Genomic DNA, 8,671 nt, shown 5'->3' with positions numbered 1-8,671 from the left:
TATATTTAAATGGAGACCCCTGAAGGAAAGTCTCTGACAGTTATGACGGATAATCAGGACGGACCGTTGTGATGATTACGGTCTGTCGTCGTTGTCCGTCATTAGACACTTAGAAAAAGTATGGAGACCCTTAAGAGAGGGGTCTCTGACCATCATGACGGTTATGTAGGACTGACCGTTAGTGTGTGACGGTCCGTCGTAGATGTCTGTAAGAGGACACTTGGAAAAAGTTGGAGACCCTTAGGAAAGGGGTCTCTGACCGTCATGACGGTTATGCAGGATGGACCGTTAAGGGTATGACGGTCCGTCGTAGATGTCTGTAAGAGTACACTTATAAAAAGTGAGATACCCTTAGGAATAGGGTCTCTGACAACCCGAACGGTTGTGCAGGACGGACCATCGTGGAAACGACGGTCCGTCGCATGTGTCCGTTGGAGGACACTTAGAAAAAGTGAGAGACCCTTAGGAATAGGGTCTCTGACAACCAGAACGGTTGTGTAAGACGGACCGTCGTGGGAACGACGGTCCGTCGCATGTGTCCGTTGGTGGACACTTGGGGATGTTGGGACGGACCCTATGACGGTCCGTCGTAGGTACGACAGTCCATCATCGGGGTCTCATTCTTTCATTCAGTGACAGAACTGGGGATGCCACATTCATCCCCTCTGACCCAAATGGAAGTTTTAGTGTTTTAACCTACATGTGTCTAACTCAAATACCTAGTAAACTAGCAATGCTAAAGAACCTATTTCTAGAGTTTTAACAAGGCAATTTTGAGGATTCTCAACCTAGGTCAGACAGAATATGTATTAAAGAATGAACCCATGAATAAGAAATAGGCTAATACTAGTTGATAAACAAAAATGTAATGTAAATGGGTAGAAATCAGAGATACATACCTGAGAATTTGAGAAAAATAAGCGAGGAAGGTACTTGGTGATCAAGTAGAGAACCACAGCAGCAGACTCTAACTAGTAGAGAGTGGATTTTAGGTATTTGAGAATTCGGGAAAATGATCGGTTGAAAGAGAGGTAGGAAATTGGAAGTTGAAAAGGGAGGGAAATGGGAGGAAGAGGGAAGGAAATGGGTGAAATGAAGGGGTGGGGGGTTTAAATGTTAAGAATTTTTTTAAAAACCCAGCCGGGTCGGGTCGGGTCGGGTACGCTTCATTAATGACGCGACGAGTCCCCGATGACGGTCCATCGCAGTGGTGACGGTCCGTCGTTGGTTCCGTCGCGTGTGCCCTAGTTCTGAAAATAACTGAAAGACGTAACTGGCACGACGGATTCATGCGACAGTCCGTCGCGTTCGTGACGGGCCATCAATGGGTCCGTCAGTGACTGCTGCAGAGTGATTTTCTGCAGAATTTCCTGGTGGTATGCCTGCAAATTTCAAAACTCATTAGTTGAAAATGCTACCATTACAAGTAATAAAAACTATAAGTATTGGGTTGCCTCCCAAGAAGCGCTTGATTTAACGTCGTGGCACGACTAAGGACACTTGATTACTCAGACTTCATCAAGATGGTATGCCTCGATCACTCTATTCGCCGATTCAGCATGCCCGAAATAGATTTTTATGTGTTGTCCATTCACTTTGAACTGCACACCCTCCTTAGTTTCCAACTCAACTGCTCCATGAGGGAATAGTTGGGTAACCAAGTAAGGACCAGTCCATTTGGACTTGAGCTTGCCTAGAAACCAACGCAACTTAGAATTATATAAAAGCACCCAATCCCCAACCATAAACTCTCGTTTTTCACTTTGTAGGTCATGGTGCTTCTTCATTTTTTTCTTTGTAGGATTGATACGCTCAAACTTACTCCTCAAATAAGAAGTAAAGTGGTCGTGTCAAGTAAATAACCCAACTAATGAGGTTGGGATCTTTCCCACGAGTAAAATAGTTTAGACTTAACTTCAATCTATTATTACTATTGTTCAGTCAATTACTTCCCTGGAAAGCAAAAATGATAAAGGGTGGGTTTTCTATTTCTAAATAAATGAAAATAACTATCGAAATTAAAGGAGACAACTAACAGCTTCGAATGTTGGAGTTTAATCAATTAATCAAAGTAACTAAGGTTTACGTGTTCCCCACAGGTTCATAACTTAATAATTCTAAACTATTACAATTCTTTCCTAGTATCTTGCATGCAAAGTGATAAGTAATGTACTTCTAAATCCTTGGTTCGGCATTGCATCTAGAAAATTTCACTCCGCACCTTGGTCCGGCTACGTGTGTTGCTATACTAACCCTTATCTTTACCTCATATTAAGCATTGTATTCGATATTTGACTAAGTTATTACCTTGTACCAATCAATACTAGCCTATTAGATAGTATACACTAAATCTATGTTGATAATTCTTTTCCTATTATCTACCTCCTTGGTCCGGCAAGTAGCATTAAGGCGAGTTCTAACGTTGGTCATCCGTTAAAAAGACTTCTAAGCGAAAGAATTATCAACACATGCAAGACACCATTCTAGAATTGTTATTTTAGTTAGGTTTTACCTCATTATTCGCCTATGGTTCCCACAATCCTAGTTATGGAGTTTAGTTACCCATAGTCATAATCAAAATATTCAAATATATGGTATATGATTCATGTACTTACTTCAATGAGAAAGAGTAAAATCCGAAAGTTCGCTTGATTAATCAACAAAAATCACCAATAATCAATTACAAGAGTCTCAAAATATTCAAGAGTCTCACAAAAGGTCTAAAAAATAATCAAGAGTCTAACCTCTAAAATGTGGTTTTTTGAACTATTTATAAAAAAATAAAAACCTAATTAAATAAGGACTCTATTAGCTAGAAATCTTTCAAAATGCGGTTGGGTCGACAGACCCCGCGACGGATCATCGTGGTCACGACGGATCGTCGTGGTCACGACGGACCGTCATGGACTCCGTCGTCCCATACTTGTACAATTTCTTCTGCTTCTCTCTTCATTACCCTCGACGGCAGATATGACAGATCGTCACAGGCACAACGGTCCGTCGAGGGTCTCCGTTCCAAAACACTTTAACTCTTGGAATTTGGGTACCGGGACTACTTCTCTGAACTTCATGACGAACCAGCAGGACGGACCGTTATGGCTACGACGGTCTGTCACACACTCTGTAACCCAAAACTTGGTCAGACTTTCCCAACTTCCTTCAGCAGCTGCACTAAGATGCCACCTACGGACCGTCACGGGCACGACGAATCGTCACAAGCTCCGTAGGTGGTACTTTTCTGTATTTCTCCCTCAAAAACCTCCGCATTCTTCTTTTAGACAGATTTCCTGCAAATAAAGAGAAACTTACATAAAAATTAGCACAAAAAGGCTTTTGGACACACTAAACTTAATAAAAAAGTATTAATAATACCGTGAAACCACGGTATATCAACACCCTCATCTTAAATTCGTTGTTTGTCCTCAAGCGATGCACTATGACTCAATACAAAATCTTTGTACAATAGTATCCATGTTTTATCCTTCGCAATCATTTGGCTATCAATCCCGATCAATCTCATCATATTTATGCATGCTATCACTATTAGGCTTGAATTATGTGGAATCAGACCATGACACAGACTCACCGTGCACTAACACCTATCCTCTTCAATTTCTCACCGAGGTGCCAATAATTCCAGTATTGCAACTAGTGTCCTTACTTCAAAACAAAATCCTCATTTTTCACATAGTGATTTCAGTTTGAGTATAAGGATTACTTTTCAACACTCACTTTCAGAACAAATTCACACTCATTTATACATATTGCCATAAGCTTGCCCTTATTTTCATTGCTTTAAGTTCGCTATACAACTCTTAGGATCACGATAGGACTTCCTTAGCTTGTTAATAGGATCAGGGTCAGGTAGGGAATATTTAGGTATACTTTATTGACTTTTTTCCCTCCTTGACATATCGGCTAAACATACCATTTTCTATCATTTTATTTTGCGCAGTTTCTCATATTCTTTAACCTTGGTATTTTCCCTTCTTTCTTCATTTGTATAGGTGACTCTCTTCTTTTCTTGCTTGTATTTCTTGTATATATATTTTATTTTATTTTAACTTTTGTTTCAACTAATTCTTGAGTCACTTTACTTTTTTTGTTTCTCTCTCTTTGTTCTTTCAACCCCACTTTCAAGAGCATTCCTCATAATAGCCACCCTCATAATAGCCACCCACAACTCATGGCTTTGCCATGAGTCATAGTACACAATACCCAAAGTTGGGTCAGGGCCATAAAAGGGTTGTTTACTGCATTAGCCACCCTCAACTTATGCTTTTGGCATAAGCTGAGGTGCACATGTCCAAGGAGGGACAAGGGCCAACACATTATTCTCAGAAAAGATCAGTTAGGGTGAAAAAGAAAGGTCTAGTTTAAGCTCAAATCATTTCGATCAAAGAAGGATTAATTTCATTTGGTTTTCTTTTATTTAGGCTAAAAATGGGCTATATTGAATAAGGGCCTATGATCCTTTCCTAATTGTCTATTACAACTTACTTTTAGCAAGACTAACCAGGCAAGTTCTAGCTCAGTACAAATAGTGGACTATTCAAATCTTCCTCACACTCACTTGACATCTCATTACTCTACCAAATTATCAAACACCTAGTTCGAATTTTAGACTTAGGGTCATGCTGTGGTGTACCTCTATGTCATGCTTGTAGCCACCCATTTATCAACTACTATGCCTAGTCATGCATAATTTTCCATTTTCTCAGGATATCATTTTATCCATCATGCTTCAGATTAAACTATGTACACAAGATATAGACATGCCGGTTCAACAGAAAAAGTAATCAGTCTCTTAGAGCAAAAAAACACAGGCAAGAAAACCCCAAAAGAGGATAGTGAATTGGGCTACTCAGACCTCACCCTAGCACTCACTTTCCATTTACCCCACCCCCAACAAAAAGACATGTAATTGTCCCCAATGCATAAAAATATTTGTAATACAAAAGTGGTAGGTGAAGCAAACCTGGGGCACAAAGCGCCGACGATCAGCAAGCTTGTGGGTCTGGTTCCCCGGAACCCACTACCTCTGTAATCTGGACACCCTCAGTGGTGTCCTCAGCATCAACAGCACTATCACCAGTGCCTCCCGCTATCTCCACAGTTCTGGAGCTAGACCAGCAGTTAACTATCCTGCTCTCATCTGACGCGCTTCCTCCTCAGCAAGCAAGCTCTCCTCCTAACCTCCATCTCACAGCGCTCCTTCTTCCATGATCGAGCTTCATCCTCCTCTCGACCCCTACGCCTCTTGGCATGCTCATGATGGGGAGGTGGTGGAATCGCTGAAGTGGCGAATAGGGCCGCCATCACTATGTCTTTAGCAGGCTCTGCCGAAGGGGCCTCAGACTCAGGCACCCTAGCCTCTAAGATCATATCAATATCTGCGAAGAATGTCGATCGCAGCCTGAAGGGTCGACACATCCACTGGACGGGCTAGCACCCGCAACTCAAAGGTGTCCAAGTGCTAATAAACCTCAGCGATCTTCCGCTCTGTGTGCTGGACCATTCTCCGCTCCAAGCGCTCTACTACCTCGGCAATAGACCTCTGCATCCAAGGCAAGATATGATGCAGAAGTGTAGCCATTTCCGCCTCTAATTTCTGGACCCTAGAAAGCGGAACCAGAGCGGGTAAAGGGGCTGAGCGAGAGGAGCTCGGGGTAGTGCTACTACCCGAGATAGACTCAACCGGGGTAGTGGCAGTGGAAGCCGCCTGCGTAGCCATGCGGTCCTGTGCTACTGTATCAGCCAGATTGTCACCAAGTGGAGGTAACTCTGGACGGGGCCCTCTGCGTGGAGCCAACTCATTGGCCTCATCCCTGATGAGACCGATATAAACAGTGCCCAGAGTGGTCTGGAGCTGATCAACGTGCCATATAGGCACACCTGTGGACCTGCATAGAGAAAATATCATGCACGGGAAAGGGTAAGTAGTTACCTTAAAAGCCCTTTTGTGCATGACCGCCTATAGAAGCCACGCAAAATCCACCTCAAACCCGGCTATCATCGTCCGCATCAGTACTTCTCGATACCATGTAATGATATTATCAGCGGCTGTGGGGGAAAGGCAGTGGCGGACAATCAACCACAAAAATTTCGCCGTGAAAGTCAGGTTGGCCTTCTTGATGGCCCCCTTCGGCTCGGTCACCTAGTCGGCACCCTCTCCATCAACGGAAAAGTGCAGGGCCATCCACCTCTTGGTGGTCTCTCTCAGCGATGGCTCACGCAGGAATTGGCCATCTTTAACAATCTGCCATCGGTAGTCAAACTCGGCAGTGAGAGGGGTCCGATTAGCATCAACATTCTCGCCATATAGAAACCGGCGGATGGCAGACAGCGAGATATCAACCTGAACGCCATTACTCAGACCTGCTCCAGTGGGGCCTGTTTGGCGGGGGCAGCCCGCCTATCAATCTGTGATCGGAGAGTCGCTATGTAGGAGGCGTAGAACTCTCGGACCAGCTCTTCACTATAACGTCCCAACGGACGCGCTGTCCACTCCAGTCGATGTCTGGTGAAGAGATTGTGGATCTCTGGCATCGTCGGGAGACTTCCCGTAAGGACCCGTCGCTTCAATGTTAGTGTCCGAGTCATGACTCCTTTGTCATTCAAGAACTTTACATCGGAATAGACTTCATTCTTCCCGTCGACACACCACCGGTTGGGCTGGTCGGTTACCGGGGTGAGAGCGCGAGTCGGTGAACCGGGTGTGGATTCTGAACTATCAGCCTCATCAGACGAGGCAGACTCTGTAGCGTTGGCGGGTGCGGGAACCTTAGCAGATCCGGAGGCTTCCTCCGACCACGAAACTCCTAAGGATCCAGACGCTCCTTCTTCATTAGTAGCTGACTCAGAAGGTGTGCTGGTCAGTGTGCGCTCCTCATCAGACTAGGAGGCAGTGACTACACCGGACGCCACCTTTTTGGGTGTGGCTCTGGCAGCACGTGCAGCTCGGGATGGGGTGGAAGTGCCTGGGGGCACGTACTTGGGGTCACGCTCATCATCAGAGCCAATGACCAGCCGGGCGGGCGACAGACTTCGACCGCCCGCGTGCGTAGACTCGATCTTGTTTTGGTGCCATAATATATAGTACCTGTAAAGAATCAATATTAGTACTAGAAGGAGCAAACAAGACAAGCAAAACCACACAAAATAAATAAAAGAGTTAAGATATAATGACATTTCTATAGTAACAGTGAAACACGATGGGCCAGGTGACGTCTCGTCGTGAGTATGACAGACCGTCATGGGGTCCATCGTGTCTTACTTAGACTTTGTTTATATGGAGAACCCTAAAGGAGAGTCTCTGACAAGTATGACGGTGTGTGCAGGACGGACCGTCACAGGTACGATGGTCCGTCGTAGGTGTCCGACAGAGGACACTTGAAAAAAAAATGGAGACCCTTAGGAGAGGGGTCTCTGACCATCATAACAGTCATGCAGGACGGACCGTCATGGGTATGACAGTCCGTCATAGTTGTCCGTTTGATAACACTTAGAAAAATAGAAAGAGAACCTTAGAACAGGGTCTCTGACAACCAGAACGGTTGTGCAGGACGGACCATCGTAGGTACGACGGTCCATCGTAGTTGTCCGTTTGAGGAAACTTAGAAAAAAAGAGAGAGACCCTTAGGAACAGGGTCTCTGACAACCAGAACGGTTGTGCAGGACTGATCGTCGTAGGGATGACGGTCCGTCGCATGTGTCCGTTGGAGGACACTTAGAAAAAGTGAGAGACCCTTAGGAATAGGGTCTCTGACAACCAGAACGGTTGTGCAGGATGAACAGTCGTGGGAACGACGGTCCATCGCATGTGGCCGTTGGTGGACACTAAGAGAAAATTGGACAGTGAGGTGTTAGGGCTGTTGGAAAGGACCCAATGACGGTCCGTCATCGGGGTCTCGTTCTTTAACTCAGTGACAGAACTGGGGATGCCCCATTCTTCCCCTTTGACCCAAATCGAATTTTTAGTGGTTTAACCTACATTTGTCTAACACAAATACCTAGTAAACTAGCAATGCTAAAGCACCTATTTCTAGGGTTTTAACTCGGCAATTTCGAGGATTTTCAACCTAGGTCAGACAGAATTTTATTAAAGAATGAACATATCAAGAAGAACTAGGCTAATACTAATTGATAAACAAAAATGCAATATAAATGAGTAGAAATTAGAGACACATACCTGAGAATTTGAGAAAAACAAGAGAGAAAGGTACTTCGTGAACAAGTAGAGACACACAGCAGCTGCTCCGACTAGTAGATGATGAATTTTAGGAATTTGGAGAATTTGGGGAAAATGATCGGTTGTAAGAGGGACAGGTTATGATCTTTGGTTTGGAAGTTTAAAAGAGAGGGAAATGGGAGAAAGAGTGAAGGAATGGGGTAAAATGAAGGGGTGGGGTTTTTAAATGTTGAATTTTTAAAAAACCCCAGCCGGGTCGGGTCGGGTACGCTTCATTAATGACGTGACGATTCCCTGACGACGGTCCGTCTCAGTTGTGACGGTACGTCGTTGGTTTCATCGTGTGTGCCCTAGTTTGAAAATAACAGAAAGACGTACCTGGCACGACGGATTCATGCGACGGTCCGTCACAGGTGCAACGGTCCGTCGCTGTATCCGCCAGTGACTGCTGCAGAGTAATTTTCTGCAGAATTTCCTGGT

The sequence above is a fragment of the Solanum pennellii genome, chromosome 5, assembly GCF_001406875.1.
Source record: "Solanum pennellii chromosome 5, SPENNV200".
Lineage (NCBI taxonomy): Eukaryota > Viridiplantae > Streptophyta > Magnoliopsida > Solanales > Solanaceae > Solanum > Solanum pennellii.
Note: the sequence above shows the minus strand (reverse complement) of the source record.